The following is a 14,525-nucleotide window of genomic DNA, read 5'->3' as shown; positions in this document are numbered from 1 at the left end:
ATTAAGCTGGTATACTGTATAAACATTTAGGGGCAAGTTGATTATAAGGGGTTTTATATATTATTTGTATTTCTCTTTGGTGTGGCCTAAAAATTCAAAATTAAGCAGTGATCATTTAAAAATCATTTAAAGAGTAGTACATCTGTAATATTAGGTAAGACATGGATGCTCGTTTAGGAGAATATTTCACAAGAGCTTAGGAAAAAGCCTTTTCCCAGCAGGTAAAATGCAACTGTGCAATCAAATTAGGAGCCAAGTGTAGAGTTACCACCACATTGTGCCATTGAGATGGTCTAATTTTGGATATTCTGTCTCTTGTCCTTCCCTATTTCTGGGTCAAAGATCGATGATGTTTAATGTTATTTTGCCTGGAAGCTTGTACCTTGTCCCTTTGCCTGTCCATAGCTTACAAAACATGCCAAGTATCTGTTTTTCTTCCCTGCCACTTTCCACTTACTTTAATTCACTGAGCACTTTGCTTCACACTCACACCAGTATTTTGAATATAACCTTTCTCTTGAATGAGAAAATACTGTAGAGCTAAGCAGTATCTTGTATAAATTACATACCCTGCAAGTGAAGAGACAGGTGATGTCCAGATGAAGCAGAAAGGGCACAGCTTAGGCACTTGCGTTACTCATACAGACCTGCAGACTCCTCCAGCACAGTTGAGGGTGCACCCTTACCATTCCAGTTGCTCCAGCCACCAGTACCGTTCCAGTACCACCAGTGTTCTCTTGATTTATGCCAATAAATTATTTTGCCTGAATCAATTATCTTTTCTCATTAGTTAAGCCTGTGTCCTGTCTCTGTTAAGAGGAAGGAAACCACTAAAGAGATATGCAATCAGCTCAACAGTGGTGGTTGTAAAACTAGTTTCACATAAGATGATATCAGGGTTTGAATTTTCTTGTGCATACCAAGAAGGTATATTTGCCTTTTCAATGAGATGTTTTGCCTGTTAAACATCCCATAAAATGCCAGTTGCAGAATGGGAAACCATCTGAATCCTCTCTTACAGTCGTTACAGGCAATCACAGAGACTGAGGTCTAATATTTCTTAAAGAAGGAAGAAATAGTTTGACTGACACAGATGTGTTTGCTAAGTATCCTATTTTTGATAGAGGCCAACATTTTCAGAAGGTGCATTTGATCCAATTTTGCAGCATAATAAAACACTTGTGGCTTTATGTTTTTGTATACCACCAAGAAACTGAGAAAAGGTTGCCCCATTTAGGCCATTTGACAAACTTACAGAAAATGCATTCAACGATAGTTTCTAAAGAATTATATAATGAGTGGAGCAGCAGAGAGAGACCAGAAGAGAAAGAGGATGGCGTGGGTGTGCTCTGAGAGAAGAAAATTACTCAGAGGACAGAGAGAGTTTGAGATAAGCACGAATAAGAAGTCTACTTGGTGACACTAAAGAAAATCAATTGAATCAACAAAAACTTGAAAGGTTTGAACTGATACGGGGAATAAGTGGAGAAAAAAAACCCAAATCAATATAAAGCAATGCAGTGCTCAAGACTAGAAATCTGTGGGACACACAAAGCAACACAGAAATGGGTGCTCAATTTTAAGTGAATGGGCTTAAGTGTTCTATTGAAAAAGAAGAAAATAGGCAACATTTAAATGTATTTCTACAAAGGAAAGTGGTGCATGTTACAAAAACTAAGACTTCAAAGAGTTTCCACAGAGAAAGTAGTCCTTCCTTCAAAAAATTCAAACACAGAAAAACTGTAAATTTTCCTTTCAGACCCCAAATGTGTGTATGCAGACATGATATTCATAACCTGAATTCCTTTCTTTCAATGTTGATTCACCAGTTTTGCTTGTAACATAGTAAAGCAAGGAGTCTCAAAACGTGCCATCATTCCTCAGAGCGAGATCCTGGTGTAAGGTCAAATATGTGTACCAGTTAGGGAGTTAAGAAGAAAAATGAAAGCATTTCAACCTAGAAGGCACCTTTGCAGTGTTCTTGTTTAATTGTTTCTTGAAGTGTAAATTTTCAGTTCTGCTGAAGGGTTTTTTTGTGTGAAAAAGAAGACTCTTTAGCAGAAAACTTTGAGGACAACAACCACTTTTTCCTAGGTTTGTCATATTTTTGAAAGGACTAATTAAAATACCAAATTTTCTGTCCTAAGGTATTTTTTAACACCCAGATGCAGACCACTGACATTTCATGCACACAGGTCAGTAAGAACAATATCTTACTGTTAAAAATGAACAATCTGCTATGTCTCAAAACATAATTATAAATGAAAGAATGCGTGAGAACTATCTAATCATACCTGGTTCTAATCTCACTATAGCTGTTCTGCAATCACCTGTTAGCACCATCTGAAATAGGAAAAAGGGAAAAAAAAAAGAAGAGAACAGGGACTAGTCCAGGGACTACTATAATGTCACAGTATAAATCTTGCCAGAATTCTTCTGTTTTTCTATCACAAAGATGACATAACAGATATTGGAGAGCTTGGAAATGGCTAGGAATGATAAGGAGTATGTAAATGCTTCTTATTTTGAGAGGATTTGCGTTAAGAAGACGAATTAAACAGCTTATAACAAGATACAGCATCATGTCTAGTGTAAAGATAGACCATGCACTTTTGGTTACCCTCTGTCCTAACTGAAAAATGAAAGGCAGTCAATATAATTAAAGGGCAACTTGACTTTTTAGTTCAATTTTTTTCAACGGTGCCTAGCCAGTGTGACACAGACCCTTCTTTTAACCAGGTACTTAATGTGACTGAAAAAGGACAGACCGTTTAGCTAGAAGGGCTGGCATCATCCTAAATTAAATTTTAAAAAGGTTTTTTTTCCTAGCATGCAAATAAACCCTCATGCCCCAGGACAAAAGCCAGCCACAAGACGACAGAGGGCTAACGAGCAGCTTCCCTAACAGAGCAGTTATTCCAGAAGGCCCCAGCTCAGCAGTTCTTCGCTGCCTAGGAAGGCATGTTGAGTGGAAATGTTCAAAGGGGTAGAAAACAATTAGGTGTGCAACTCCCATCCAAAGCTGGGGGAGGAGGAGAGGCGAATGCCAGACTTCCACCAGGCTGTTGAAAATTTTCCCATGCCTGAAGTTAAGCATGTGCTTAAATGCGTTGGACTTTCATGGCTGAGACAGGACCCTGGATTAGAGGACTCATGGAGTGGATCAAGCACGGGGAGCCCTATGCTGCTGTACAATAAAGCTGAAGTCTCCTTTCCTGTTGTTAATCTCTTTCCTGTCTGTTAGCCTCAAGGCACAGTGAAGAGTTAATTGATTTTCATCCAGGAAAAGAGGACTTCACTGAAAAGTGCAGTCATGGAATTTTTTTATTTTATTTTAAGCACCAGGCACACCTGCCAGGCCCCCAATTATTCCTCAGGAGGAGAAAGTCTACTGTTTTTCCTGTGAGGAAACCCTCTGATCCAAGCACTTGTTGGAGGTTTTTACCTCATCTATGCACTGCGTTAATCTGTATTTCCTTTTAAAACCTGGCTGCTGGTGGAGGTTTTGGGGTAGCCTGTCCTTTTGTATAGGTGTTTAGTGGTTAAGGTATTTAACCAGGGAAAGATAAAGCCAGGACTAGTTTCCTCCTCAGCTGGGGGTGCTAAAAGTCCAAGGAAATGTACCCTGAAGCTCTGCTGGCTGTCCATCAATGAGAGAAGCTGGGATTTTGGGCCCCTTGGGCTGGGCATCCTTCCTGGGGACTAGCCCAGAAAAGGGGAGATTCCTCCACACAGTTCCTTTTAAAAAAAAACATTTTGTGGGGGACCTGACCCTGCTGCTGAGTGCTGGGGCTCTGGAATTGCTCAGCTGCCTTAGGGAGTGGAGTTGGTGCAAACATCACACCGGGCCAGAGCTACCCTCAGAGCTGCACTGCATTTCTGAGGAGATTTGGAATTTGATGATTAGGAAGCACCATGAGGAACCAGGAGCTGAAAGGCTGTGTTCCCACCATTTTGTGCAGCAGCATTAGATGTAAGGTTGAGCTCCTGCACAGCCTGTTGGAGCTGCATTGGGATGTTGCCTCACAGCAAAAGCTGGACTGTTTTGGGTAAAACCGAACTGCAAGATCTTCTTTGGGAGAGCACAGAATGCTCCAGTAACTCACAGAAACCTACCTGTGCTGGTCTGAAAACTCTTCAAGTTGCCCCCCAGCCCTGACACAGACAATGTGGACATGGGTCTTCAGTAGCAAAAATTTTCCTCTACTGATCCTCTCCTTTTGTATCTCTTTACATGTAGATGAAGTCTTAAATGTTCCAAATCAGTATAATTCTTACTAAGGTAGCTTGGTCTTTTTTAATACTTTTTTTTAAGTCATGTTGAGCCACTACTGCAGTACTCTGACAGAATAGTTTTTATAGCATTACATGGGGAAATGACGCTTGTGTTGCTGAGGCTTGAAATTACAACAACAGCAAAAAAGCAAGACAGCAAAAAGTGAAAAATAATTGTGCCAAATTCAAAGTTGCATAGGAGGCTATAATGGCTTTACATTTTTTTAAATACCAGAACAGGTTCTGTTGTGTGTCTTGTACCCACTAATGGATTTTAACTTTATTACTATTCAGTTTTATTGGAACTAATCAGAAGACTGTAGGAATGAAAGGACTCCCACATTACTGAAACAGTTAATTTTTTTAAAGCCAGGCTACTGAAGAGCAAGTTAAAAGGGAGGAGCAGATCAAATCCATGTGTGGGTCATTTAAGAGCTCAGTCTCATTTTTGAAATATAGATTATCAAGGATAACATGAATTCAGCATTTCTATGCAATGTTTCATTCATTGATCTCTTAGGCCAGCAGCACTTGGCTGTAAAGAGATATGTAAAAATGAGTTTTAAAACTTTACCCTCTTATAATATTTTATAACCTGTCAAAAGAATCAGTTAGAGGCTTTGCCTTCTCTCAAGTTCTGATATCATGGCAGCAGATCTTCAGCAGAAATGTGTTTTTTCATACAACTAAATGGTAGTTGCCATGAAAGCACATGGCGAGTCATGACTCTGAAGAAATTCCTGGGTGAACAGTAGCAAAGGTGAAACGAATGGCTAACACCTGCCAAAACCTGCATGGAGAGTGCTGATGTCATCAGCAGTGCCATCACTTCACAGGCAAAGCCTCCGCTCAGGTCTTGACAGGTAAGGGCAGGAGGCTATGACCTTCAAATAGTCTATTTTAAGATGCATTTTCTGTGTGGCCTTTATAAGTCTCACTGAAGCCTGGGCAGGACCCAGCCTTTTACTCATCAGGTCCTTATTTATGTTTATTTATAAGCTTTTCTATGGACGTCATCTTGTTACTGTGTGAGTGCATTATGTATATTAATGGCCTTGTCCTCAAGCTTTGCTAGGAGTGATGAAAGAGCAATCCCTTGCTCTGACAACAGGGAACAGGGATGCAAGGAGGGGCGAGGTGACGGGCCAAGGTCACACACAGTGTCTCTTGTCCCCCAGCCTCAGCTTTAACTGCTGCTCTCATTTTTGGATAAGTTGTAGCTATTTACTTCGGTGGGACCTGAAGTTTTCACGACTCTCTCAGGGTTAAGTCTAAAATGTTACTGGCATATCAGTAATGGGATAGACAGACAGGTACACATGTCCACAAACTTCAGGACTGAAGCTTCACGAGCTGTTTCACAGATCTCCCCAGAGCACTGCTTGGAACTTTCTGTGAGCAATATTGAGAAAATGTCATCCAATAGACAAAAAGCCAGAGGATGAATTTCTGGCTTTGCACCATAGGCTGAGCACTGTAGGCTCAGCATGGGAGTATTGGCAATGTATTTAATTTTTTTGCAGGGTACTGTAAAACAGACATCCCGATGCTAGAGGCTTCCTCACTAAGTTTTGAACAAAACACTTAGATCAAAAGAGGTTGTTCAGATATTTGTATCCTCCATGAAAAAATTGACTTTTCAAGGTGTGGTTACCCTAGGAATTCAATGATGAAACCATCCTCTGAAGCACTGGGAATACCCAGTCAGCAACACGAAGATGCTTAATACAGTTAAGTGTAATATTTTCCTGTATGTCAAGGCCACTGTTTTGGACAAAACTGCACGTGGAAGTAGTTAACCCACATGACAGTAAAATACTAGCCATCTATATTATGTTGACATTTAATTATCAGTCAAGAAAGATCAGAAAACACAAAGCAAATCACTGGTAGGTTGAAAAGAAAAGCATATTGCTCTCATCTCTTACAAGACTACTATGCTGTAGAATCAGAACTGAGGGCCCATGCTGACTGGCAACTGATTCAAAGTTTCTGGACACACAGCAGCTGAAATTGAAAGTAAAGTGAATGAAGGTGATGTGTTTCGCCTCAGGAAGCATGGAATTAAACTGTCTGCTGGTAGGAGGTGAGAGGATAAAAAACTGGAAATGGAGCAGTCCCTTGTTTTGTAACAGCAACCCACAGGAAAGTGGTAGGGGGAAGGAAAGGGGGATGAAACCACAGCAAGATTTCCCTTCAGTGTACCTAGCAGGAGATTAACAGAGAATATGCTTAATTATTGCTTCCTGCCCACCTGCCTTGTTCTTTCAAGAACCAGAGCTCACTCAAACAACATTCACTCCCTTGGCAAATGCACTCCTAATGGACTTGGTTACAAATTAACCAAGTCAGTTGCTTCTTTTACCTAGAAGGATTTGCAGTTAATTCTGTCCACCTTTTTTTTCAGACCGGCTGGTGAACTTTCAGTTTCCAAGGATCAGAACCTGAATGTCATGCTGGGATAAATCAGCATAACTTCTGTTCAAGGCAGTGATATTGCTTGTATTTACACCAGTCAGTCATTCAGTCATCCATCAGTTCTGGATGATCAAATTCGCTGTCCTATTTGCTGCCTTCGGTAATTTTGTGTTATCCTAGTCAGTGCTAGATTTATTTTGTTAATAATTCATGGCTTGCCTTCAACTTATGACTCTCTGTGCTACACAAATGATATGGAGTAATTAAAATACCTTTAAAGCACCTTGAGTGCTGTTGGCAGGAACAACAGCAAGTATTTAAAAGAATATTTAATATCGTGCACTGCCGGCATGCATGCTGGGAAACAAGCTCACATCCCAGACCCTACCCTGGGCCAATCACAGGAGAATGGCTTAATTGGTTAATCATATAAATTACAGTCACTTAATCATTTTAATCACCATCAGCCAATTAGCTCGGAGTTATGGGCTCTGAGGTAACAGTTATGCAAATGTTTGCTCCACTGCAAGCTATTAACAGCCATATTTTCTATATCAAGCTGACAGTGACTGATGCGAAAAGGGAAGTGAAGAAAGTGAGCATTTGTTTAGTATAAACTTCTTCTGATTAGAATGAAGCACATTATTGGAATGGACTGAAAATGCAGCAGTTGTCTTTTTTCATCACAGAAAAACCCTTCCATTGGTTATGCTGGAGTGCGCATGCTGAGGTGCTCTCTGAGGTGTTTTTGCAGAACACTACCATGATTGCCCCCATGTTCCACCATCACTGTCACTTTTAATGAACCACTTCAATAGCAGGATCAGCAAAAATCTCACTGGAAGTCTGCAACAGTGAGTGAGGGCTAGTTGTTTCTTGCTTATCAATGGTGGATAATTTTCCAGAACAGAGGTGTTACTGCATAACATGGTCTCCCCTGCTCTGTCTCTGCCAAAATCATCCCAGTTTTACACCCATGAAAGTAGTGGCATCCTGCTGGCTTAAGTGGTAGGTAGTTGCTACTCACAGTGAGGATCAGAATTTATCCCAGCTCTTTCCTAAAGGTGAAAAAGTGCAGATAAGATTTTTCAGTATTTTATTGCTCATTTGCATTGTTTGGGTAAAATGGGGCAGCATGATAAAAACCCAGACACAGGAAATGCAGAGCAGCAGAAGTATCTCTGACAGTGCACTGGGGCTGGAATATACAAGACTTCTGTGTGATCAGATGTCTATTGGCATAGGTTCTGTTGAGGAAATATATTATTCTGACCCATTGCCAACTTGGTCTCCCTTGATAGTCATGCAGAAGATTCCTATAGTAAAACTGATATGGGGGGGGAAGTTGGAGAGGAGTGAGATATTTGTTAGCATTACTATTTTATTTTTTATATTTATCAGCCAAAAGTACACTTAGAAGTCTAGCAGATAAAGAGGGTGCAGCTGACATGATTCTCTGCAGCATTCAGAAGCTTGTCACTGAAAGAGTGGCATGTACCTCAGAGAAACACTTAGGAGTTGCAAAGACTCTAACACACATAGAAAATGCTCTTGTTGTATTTGGTGTGAGAAGCCACAAGTCGTCCATTTTCAAAATGTCTCACTACCATCAAGAAGCTGACCTACAAGATACGGAGGAAGGCTTCCATGAAACTCTACCATATTTTGATTTTTGTGTTTGATTTTTGTGTGTGTTGTTGTTTTAAGACATTTGGGGTTGCAAAGTTCCATATTTGAAGCACTTAGAGGTGTAGCTACACAGACACACATATCATTGCCACCAAGGTGATGTATTATGGCTTAAATTAAACGTGCCTGCTAAGGACACTAGTAGAAAGTATGCTATGGTTATTTGAAGCCAGTTAGCCTGTTGTACTCTAGAATATTCAATTAACAAATTATTACAACATCTATTAAAAATTTATTAGTCCTTTATCGGTTACTCACAGATAGGACCGTAATGTAAAGCATGATCATTTTGGCTATTTAGATTAACAGTCAGTTTGGGGAGATGGTGCATGAGTTATGAGTCCCGTATTTCAAGACAGAGGGGCTGATCTTGTCAACTAGAACAAAAAACCAAAACCCACACTATATTCAGAATCACAGAATATTCTGGGTTCGAAGGGACCCATACGAATCATCAAGTCCAGCCCTTAAGTGAATGGCCCATACAGGGATCAAACCTGCGTGAACCTGTGACCTAGGCATTATTAGCAACATGTTCTAATCAACTGAGCTAATTTCATGGTCAAATATTAATCAACAAAGAAACAGCTAGGAGCTGAAAAGACTGTTCTCCAAGTGTTTCCTCTTTGGTGCAGAGGAGGAGGAAATAGTGTTCCTGAGTTTCAGCTCAGGCTCAGTGACACTACGAGTAAATGAGCTATGTAGTTACTCTAAGAATCCAATGAACCAAGTGCTACAAATAGGTTGCTACTAATGAAATGCAAAAATACCTGGCAAAGTTGGGGGGAAAATTGCTGCTACAACTGCAGATGGGTGTGTACATGAAAAGTGACTCTTGATGTCAACCAGTAAAGTCTATAGTAAAGGCAGCCAAGCTGAATGGCAACCACCCAGAGGGCAATCCCTTTCATAATAGGTCTGTGAGCTAGGAAAATATTTGCATACAAATTTTATGAAGGAAATTGAAATTGAGATTAAAGCCTTAATCTTATAAAAAGACGAGACCAACCAGGGTACTACAGTACCTACAGAGACAGGATCTGTCTGTGGCACACCACGTAAGCACAGTGCTGCGCCGGCATGGACAGCATGGCCCCAAACAGCTCGGTGATAAACCCAGATCTAAGGATCAAACCTCAGGAAGAAGACCAGGCGAGGAATGACACATCCTCTCCCTGTAACGGAATGAAACGCCTCATTTCACAGTTCCAATGCCCCAGTACTATTTAATCTTTCAACGACCTTGTTTGAGAGAAATCCTGAAAAATACGGAAGTAATACTTTTAAATTTCTGCCTTTAAGCAATATCTTACCTTTCTGTAGCACCAAGGAAGCTCCTGTTGAGTAGCAGTATCTTTCAGCTGTGTTGACAGGATCCCCTGGCCTTTGCCATGCCCTCAGCAGAGATACTTATGCCTGGTAAGCACTGCTTGCTCTGTCAAGGTCGTTCCACAGCTTCAGAGACATGCTCTGCCTGAAATAAATTAATAACAAAGCACACCTATCAATATTTATTACAATTACTCAGGCAGAATGTAAAACATAGGCTTTATCCATCAGTAGAGTGCAGTCAGACCATTGCTGTGACCCCAAGACTAAGCCCCCAAAACCTTCAACCCTTGTAAATGGTGTCATGTCCCATCAGAAGCAAGTGTTGGAGCTGCTCATCTGGTTCTGCAAGGAAGACGGAGCCAGGTAAAGAGTTCAAACAGGAGGAGATCCTCCTGCAGAGAACAGAGTTGCTAGGGCTCTAATTAGCCTTCCATTAAAACATTTCCCAATACCAAAGAGGAAGTGTGTTTGTCTAGGATATTCATTTACCCTATCAGGCTGAAATCTTCTAAAATCTTTCTATGACCCACATGCCAGAAGATATCTTTATGATGGTGGTTGCACAAAACCATTGACTTCTCTAGCCTGATGCCATTCAGCTTTCAAAAATGAATACAGCTGTGATTTTGTATGTGTCCATGCACTTTTCAAAAGTCTGTAGGAGAAGAAAAACATTATTTCCTTGCTAGTTTGTTAAATGATCATCAATTGTCATATTTTGTATCTGCTACTGGAAAAAAAAAAGGTTTTATGGATGTGTAAAAATACTTTAATGACAGGTTTTCTTCATTCCTTTACTAGAGCTATGGTTCTCCTATTCCTACATTCACTTCAGCCAAGCAGTCACAAGGAATGCCAGATCAGGCTTCCTGAAAATTAGCCTCAATTAAGCCAGGTGGCCTTTGATTGTTAACAATTGATTAGAAAGCAAAAGACAGATTTACAGCAAATTAGTTGATACCTGAACTTTCTTCTTCTTTATTGGTAAAAGAGATCTCCTTTCTGCCTGTTGTTATTTTTGATATTCCATTAAGGTGTCTGCATTTATGTCACCATGTCTCAATAGAAAGGCTTTTTTATTCTATTGACAAATCTGTCACTTAAGGAAGAACGTAATACTGCTGCTGGTTTTACTGATTAATGATAAGTTTGACCATATTACATACGATAATGATCTTAATGTATTGTCATTTAGGTACACGATGGTGCTTGGTGTTTGCTTGCAGGGAGGTCACACTGTACCACACTGGTTTTTTTTGATTAGTGTGTTGAGGGTGAAGAGGTACATTGGTGCACAACCCCAGAGCAGGAACAATCTCCATTCAGGAGCAGTGCTGCGCAAATGCCTTTCTCTCGGAGGTTTCTAACTTTACAAAGAACACGATGAATCTTTGACTCACCTTAAGCAATAGTGTGCCTAAGGTGTGGCCTGCATCCCAAACTCGATCAATATTTGTTTCAGGCATTGTAGTCCAGACAGGCAAGTTATCTAAGGTTGTGAATATCAGCAAACACAGGTAGATGTCTAGAGTTAAATTCAAGAAAGAGTGGCAGCCCCAGTGAAAGTTTAGGCACCACAGGGAACAGCGTCTGAACAGGGGTTTTCTGGATATAGCTTTTGGCCTGAATTCCTGTTTGAGTTGAAGTTTGGGTGTTGGTACAACCACTAGCTGTACTACTGGTTACAGCTCAGCAGCAAGGTAGCTCTGGAAAATATCCCAACCACTTCTCATTTTAGAGGCCTTAAATATTTTTTGAAATCTGGCTCCATAATCAACCACATAAAGAAGGATCTTAGAGCCCATCACCAAAGCGCAGGCAGTCGACACGAACAAGATTTTCTGTTGTTCTTCCTCCCCATCTCCTTGTCTCTGACATCTTCACTAGGCTGCTGGATGTCATCCAAACCTGAGAGATGAGTGCATGAAAAAAGGCTGGTCCTTGCATGGCCTGCAGTTTGAAATCAGATACCAAAATCAGGAAGGAAAACAGTCAAACCCTGTTCTTTGGTGAGAGTCAAGTACAAAAAGCCATGACCCTCCTTCAAGCACTGGTATAACCGGATGAGCCTTGTCTTGGGCTTGTCAAAGCATCAAGTGCACCCATGAGCTATTCCCCTTTTCTACAGGACATGTTCTCCCAACTGACAATGCAAAGTCAATGTATGACTGCAGATTTCTCGAAGGCACAGGGAACTGCAAAGTCCGCTTTGACTGGCAGTGACTGCAGGTATGGATGTGAAAGATGTTTAAGGACCTTAGGGAAATTAAGACAAAATCACAGCTGTACTACTTAAGAAATGTAGCAATAGAAAGGACATGGTTAAATTAATAGGGGTGTTCTGTTGTTCAGATCTGGGAACATGGAATACAAGCCAGGTCTGGGCAGTGAATGTTAAAGCAGCAGTAAAATGGGCAACATTAAAAGTATAAAAGGACTATTATAAACTCCTGATTTAGCCTTCTTAATAAAAACTGAAAGCTTGCATTGCTTTCAGTAAGGGCTACTGAAAGTGTGACTGTGTTAGTACAGGTGGGGCCAGGGAGAGGGAAAGAAAGAGAAAACAGAGCATCAGGAGAAAGTGTGCTTTTATTGTCTGATTTTGGTTTTTATTAGCAAAGTTTGTAATGCAAAAAGGGTAGCTGGATTGCTCTACTTTACATAGTGAAGGAAAGCCTGAGGAGTCCGCAGAGAGAAAGAAGGAACTCACCTCTTTTAGCGTGCTCCATTTTTCATCTTTGAATTCAGAGATCTCAGGCCCCAGACAACATCTAAGGCAGAAGTTAAACTAGGGAGAGGACAGACTTTCTTCTTTTTGGTCTGGCCATAATGATGAGGTAATTTGATGTCTCTTAAAGCTTTTTGACTGTCCACTACTGTAAGCCAAATTACCTTGGACTGGTTATGGGCTAAAGAAAGCAAATTCTTAGTCCACAAGAAATATGTCTGATCCTCTGAAAGGTTCCCCATCTATGCCTCTGTTGATGGCACAAGAGCCTTCATCAGCTATTCTTCCTCATGGAAGTCCCTTAGCTATGTGCTGAACTAAGGTGCTGTGAACCTGGGGACACTGAGCGACCAAATGGGAACTTTTGGGATACTGTGAGTGGCTCTTGTCAGTGCCACTTTCACCAGAGACAGTAACCTGTTCCCCATGTGTGCTGGATTTCTAGCAGTGAGAAGCTCAAAGTGCTGAAGGCCTGACCCTACCCTGGACAGTGGCTAGAGACTTTATTATTAGCTTATAACTAAGAGAATTCTGTTCTATTTGCTTTTTTTCTCATACACCATATGTTGAATCCACTGATGAATTGTCCCCTGAAGAACTCTGCTTTTTTCCCATTGCTCTTTCTGCTTTGACTCTTTAGGATAGCTTCTAAAATAATCATGAACTAGAATTAAAATAGCTAAAAATTAAACAGATGTTGACCCTGATCTTTCAACTGTTCCTTTCAATTTTAGTTACTCTTGTTAAGACTTTTAATGAGGGACACAGACTATTTTTATTATCTTAACTAATTCCAGTAATTTTCTAATTTGTGTCATGCAACTGCTACTACTGATTAAAGCAGCTTTTTATTCTTAGAAAAAAGTAGGATAGATCTGTTTGTGACTGGCCAAGGCATTTGGTTTATTCTGGTGATCTCTGACAGAAACCAGAGTAAAATAGACCACTGAAAGACCATTTCCCACAGTTTTGAGTTAGCAATGGGTTTAGATTGACCCAAGTCTTCAATAATGCAGGTGTGAATGAGGATCATTAAGTATAATTAATTTTTCCTTCCTCAGTGAACGGTACAACATATTTGTCTGTATGAATGTCTGTATCTACAGGATAGGGCTTCATGAATAATTTGGCAGACCAGATTCAGAGAAATGGTGTGACTTGGTAAAGTGAAGAACAAGGTAGGAGGTATATTGAGCACCTGCCCTCCCTCACAGAGTGTTCAGCATCTTGCAGGATTAATCCCTTACTACGGGTTGTTATGATTCACATTTATAATGACCGGCTCACCCTAACAAGAAACAAGCTATGTTTCAAACTTTGATCCAAACGTAAATTGGCTGCTGGTCAATTGAACAGAAATTAGATCATCACTCACTAAGCCAAAGTCATCAACAATATGTTGATGTATTTCTCAATAGCAATTTCTCAAAATCATTCTGCAGCTGTAATCAGAGAAGGCAGCAGAGGTTTGTTTCTCTGCTGCCTTTTAGTTCTGTCCCTTTTGGGTCCAAGAGGAGACAGCTGTGGTCACGTTCTGGTGAACGATGAAAAGAATCAGGTGACAATTTGCAAAGTCTGGTTCCTGATGCTGCAATCCTTAACTTGAGCAGGGTGTCATGCCTCCTGTGCTCGGAGTAAAAGTCTGTTTTAGAGAACTAGACAAAAACACATTATCACCTGGAAGATAGACATGGACAAGGGCAGGAATTGCTGGAGAGTTAGACCCCCAGAGATTGTGAAAGCGTGGTAAGATGTTATAGGACAAAATGCCCTGATCAATCCTTGACTTTCAACAGAAGGAATTACAGACAGAAGGGGGGAATTGACATCAAGTGAGATACTAGTGCAGTAAATACAGTTAATTGTATGTCAGGAACACATTGTAAAAGGCAGGAAAGGCAGCTGTTTGATCCTGCATTCATGAGTAATACATGTCTTACAGGTCTGTGATTGTTTACTATGCATCATGTTCTCAGTATTTCCATTTTTATTTTATTCCAGATAGTTATAAATGGCTAATATTCCTACAAGTACAAAGATACAATGATGTACTTTCATCTCCTTCTGAGGAATTCATGTCATT

At 40.5% G+C, this 14,525-nt stretch overlaps 1 long non-coding RNA gene across 3 annotated transcripts in view; it reads right to left on the bottom strand.

The window, feature by feature from the left end:
* The window catches only part of LOC121671912, a 73,086-nt gene that overhangs the window by 55,017 nt on the left and 3,544 nt on the right, over positions 1 to 14,525 (bottom strand). For 2 of the 3 annotated variants that reach the window (XR_006018664.1, XR_006018666.1), the window contains one exon: positions 9,696 to 9,856. This is a non-coding gene — a long non-coding RNA (uncharacterized LOC121671912). Of the gene's footprint in view, positions 1 to 9,695; positions 9,857 to 11,114; positions 14,239 to 14,525 lie in introns of those variants that run through there. The other variant, XR_006018665.1, reaches the window with a different exon arrangement.

The sequence above is a fragment of the Corvus kubaryi genome, unplaced genomic scaffold, assembly GCF_017639235.1.
Source record: "Corvus kubaryi isolate FWS band 111438036 unplaced genomic scaffold, C.kubaryi_AGA036_p1.0 37398, whole genome shotgun sequence".
In the NCBI taxonomy this organism is placed as follows: Eukaryota; Metazoa; Chordata; class Aves; order Passeriformes; family Corvidae; genus Corvus; species Corvus kubaryi.
Note: the sequence above shows the minus strand (reverse complement) of the source record. Positions and strands in the feature narration are given on the sequence as shown.